The sequence below is a fragment of the Molossus molossus genome, unplaced genomic scaffold (assembly GCF_014108415.1).
Source record: "Molossus molossus isolate mMolMol1 unplaced genomic scaffold, mMolMol1.p scaffold_m16_p_1, whole genome shotgun sequence".
NCBI classification, from domain to species: Eukaryota; Metazoa; Chordata; class Mammalia; order Chiroptera; family Molossidae; genus Molossus; species Molossus molossus.
In genome coordinates, this window is record NW_023425344.1 from 36357217 (window position 1) to 36361590 (window position 4374).

Sequence of the window (4374 nt, forward strand, 5' to 3'; positions counted from 1 at the left end):
ATGTAAGCACCATTAGCCAACATTGTAGAGGTAGAATTCATCTTTGCACATGCCTTAATTACACGCACTGAAAGGAAGCTCAATGTTTCAACCGCAATGATGTATAGATGAAACTGAGATGGCAAAGGCTGGTTTAAAATGAGAGAGAAAAGCTTCAGTAAAGGGTAAGGAGAGTAATATTTCATCTGATAAAGAAGGAAGTTGAGAGACAATCTTTGTATTTAATCATGCAAGAACTAATGCTATCAATATTCTGTCTGAATTTCCAGAAGTAACCAATATAGGAACTACAAAGAGTATTAAAGCTTATTTAAAAATTAATAGCAAGAAGGACTGTTTTAGCTGGACTAATTCCTCATCTATCAAAGAGAACTTAATAGATTATTTCTAAAATTGGTAATAATACAATCATATACTTAGTGACATAGAGAACCATCAGAAGAATTAAAAACAGAAACTAGTAAATAAATTGCAAATAATTATGTCTGGAGAGATGATCTTGGGAAGCTGTTGGACAGGGGACTGTGGCTTTAGGTTCTAAGTCCTTTTCTATCATTTTTATAAAACCACATACTCATATTTCTTTGATCAATATATGTATGGTCCTCACTCAAGGCTGGCACCAGGCACCTGGCTCAGCACCTTCCCTTTGCATCCAGCCACAAAGACTGGAACTGAGATACTGAGCAAGCCTTGGTTAAATTTAAAGGCACAGCAGAGTAATTTTTTAGCAATCAGCGTCATTCACAGTTACAAGTTCAGTTCACATATCCTGCAAAAAATAACATTGGTTCCTGCTGAGGCAAGATGCCAAAAAATAAATAAACAAATACATAAAATAGAAAACATTGATCTTGCTCAATCTGTTCATCACGCATCACAAGTTCTTTCCTCTCCTGAATGTCCCCCTTTTACCTACCTCTACCACCTCTACTACCTCCTCTCTCTCTCTCTCTCTCTCTCTCTCTCTCTCTCTCTCTCTCTCTCTCTCTCTCGTTGAGTCTGCTCACCCCTTTGAGACTTTGCAGTCTCCCCTCTCCTGAATGGCTTCTTATACCCACACTCACCACCTCCACTATCACACAGACACAGACACACACACACACTTGCACACACGTTTTACCCTCCTAGCAAACACCTAGTTAGCTTTCAATCATTCGTACAGAACCTGGGCCAGAGTAGGGTCTCAAAACAAATATTTATTGATGAATGTGTCAGAGTATGTCAGTATCGGTTCCCACAGCGAGTGATCTCCCTCCAAGCAGGAGCCACACCTTTTCATGACTCCACAGCACAGTGATTTAAGACTGAATAAGCAATGAATGGAATTTTGAAAGTACATTTATTAAATTGAAAAGCAGTCAATATTAAATACAGTTATGTAAATAAAAATGTTTATAGTTCAACAGAAAGTCTATAAATGTCAATGTTTTAATCTACTGTTAATTCATACATTTTGGCCAAGACACTGTATTTTAAGTCAAACTCGATACTTTTGAAGTCAAAACAGTTTTTTCAAAATTACCTCTATAATTTAAGCAGGGTGGTTTGTTGGTGGAATGGTATAGGCCCAGGCAAAAATATAAAGTCACTAAGAACTTGGTTTCTGTAGTTAAATTACCTGAGTTCAAATTCTTATCTCCACCACATAACAACTGTATATTCTGGAGCAGATTGCTTGACCACTATGTGCCTCAGTTTCCTTATCTTTTAAATGAGAACATCAATAATCAGACCTAATAATATCACTGAGCAGATTAAATGAAACGGTGCATGTATTAGTCTGCTCAGCTGCCATACAGAATACCGCAGGAAGAGCAACTTAAATAATAGAATTGATTTTCTCAGTTTTGGAACCTGGAAGTCCAAGATCAAGGTGGCAGCAGGGCTGGGGTCTGGTGAGGGCTCTCCCCGGGGTTTCAGATGGCTGCCTTCTTACAATGCGCTCGCGTGGCCTTCCCTCAGTGCATGGGTTTGGCAGGGGAGAGTGTGAGGGCGCAGGAACTTCTGGTGTCTTTTCTTACAAGGACAGCAATCCTGTTGGATCGGGGTCCCACTCTTGTGACCTCATTTAACCTTCATTACTCCCGAGAAGCCCCATGTCCAAATATAGCCACACTGGAGTTAGGCTTCACCATATGAATCCTAGGGAGACACAACCATTGAGTTCGCAACAGTGCATGCAAGGCAGTTAGACGACCTGGTATACATGGGCAATGATGTTACCGTTTTGTAAGCCACTTTCTGTTTACAAAAAGAACCACATGGGACCTCTCAGATTTCATCCCCAAAATATTTATTTTATGCCTCATACTGTTGCTGATTTAAATTTGACTCTCAGTCTACACAAAAAATATTGGAAGTTAAAGCAAAGAGGTAAGTATAAACCAGGCAACATGTTAATGGTGAGGGAAAACCAGGAGCCAAGGACCATGACAAGGCAGCAGATCAGAGCAAAGAGATGAGAGAGGTTGGAAAAGGAAGAGAAGGAGGTAGATGAATGAGAGACACTGACAGACAGACAGCGAGGAGAACAGGCCGTCTGTTGACTCAGCAGGGCCTTAGAGCACCCCGCTTGGTGTCTTTCCATCATTCCTGGGCTTGGCGCAGCTGTACAGACTCAGAATCTTTGTGTTCCCATAAGAACGGGCCACATTTGGAAAGCAACTTCTAAAACACAAGTCCATTAAAATAAAAAGAATTAAGTTTATAATCTACATATTTATTTTTAATAATAGATGTTTCTTCCCAAAGTCATAAATGCCAGATACTGCTCCCTGGTACCTACAATTGATGTACTTGAGAAATAAAATTAGCAAACAGAGAATTGCTCTTGGAAAGCAAAGCACCAGCTCAAAGAATGGTCTAGAAGTTATTTCACAAGGAAGAGGTCTGTTATAGAATAGTCCTCACTTGCTTCCAGTATACCCAAAATGCTCATCCAGGCAAAAGAACTAAAGCTTAGAGAACTAATGTCACTGAAAATCTGCTTCCGTCTCTTGGAGGTAGGACCAAATAGGCATCTAGAATCGCAAAACACCTAGCTAAAGATTTTAAAGAGAAAAGAAGGAATCAACATATAAGTGCATATAAAGCACTCTGCTGGGTGTCTGAAATATTTTATGACATTTAATCCTCACAATACCATTTTATCATCCTCTAATTTTCAGATAGAATATTAAGGTCAGAGACATCACTAATGACCTAAGCAAGATCACACATCTGTTTAGACTTTGAAAGCAGGTTTAAAACATAATTGTTGGAGATTTTGGAATACAAACATTGCAAATATTAAGAGTCCACTGCTATCATGACAACATGGTAGTTGGAGAATGTGTAAACGGAATAAAACTAGCCATATGATAACTAGTAACCAACAAATATTTAGTGTAGTCTTGACATTTCTTGTATTTAAGCTTTGCCATGGAATGAAAACCTTGGTGATTTGTCGTAAAGCAAAGGGAAGTTATGATCTAAAACTTATTAATAATGTGGACCGTGTCCCTATGCTAAGGCGAAAAGGGCCCCGCTGAATCAAAATAGATGTCTTCTAATTAAAAACAAATGCAACTCTGACAAACATGATTAGTACAAGTTACATTCAATAGAAGGAAAGATACTGAGATTGTGTGATGGCAAACATCTGGATTTGGGGTATGGATGACGAGTGAATTGAATTGTATGTGTTTGGACAGCTGGGTTTTATCATATTTAGGGCAGTGTCTTCTCACCACCCTTGCCCCAGCCTCCCACCAAACGAAAATAAGTGACTTTGCCAAACCAATCCCAGGCCTCGTTTCTCATCTCCACTGGGGCACAGATAGCTGGGGCCGGAGGCCTTCACTTCATCGAGTGGTTGACCTGCAGCCCGAGGCTCCCGGGGTGCTGCAGGAAGCTGAGAGCCTTCCAATCGCAATCTTAGCACTCACGAGACTGGAAATGAATCTGTCTCTTGCTCTCTGAAAGGGCAAAGGCATGTCATCTTGCTGCTGGTCTCTTTCTTTGCTCTCTGCTCAGAAAAGGAAACAAGGTCATCAGATCCAAAGATTTTTGTGGGTTTTTTTCCCCCAACAGTTCAAGGTCCCTGTTTCAAGTGACATTTTGGAACGTCCTTGTTTTCCCATAGGCTTCACTTGAGCAGTGACTATTTGTTTAGCTTCCTGCAAATTAAGGAAGTAAGAAAGAGATCAAAGCTCCGATCCCTGTTCGTATGTGGGCATTTTCACGGTAGCAGTGCTCATTATAATGAAACAATGGAACTGCTACACTATCTAACAATAAGGGTTGGCTGAATAGATCATGGAAAATTCATAGCTACACTTCGGAGCTATTAAAATTGTGCATTTAGAGAAACACTTAACGGTGTAGAACAGC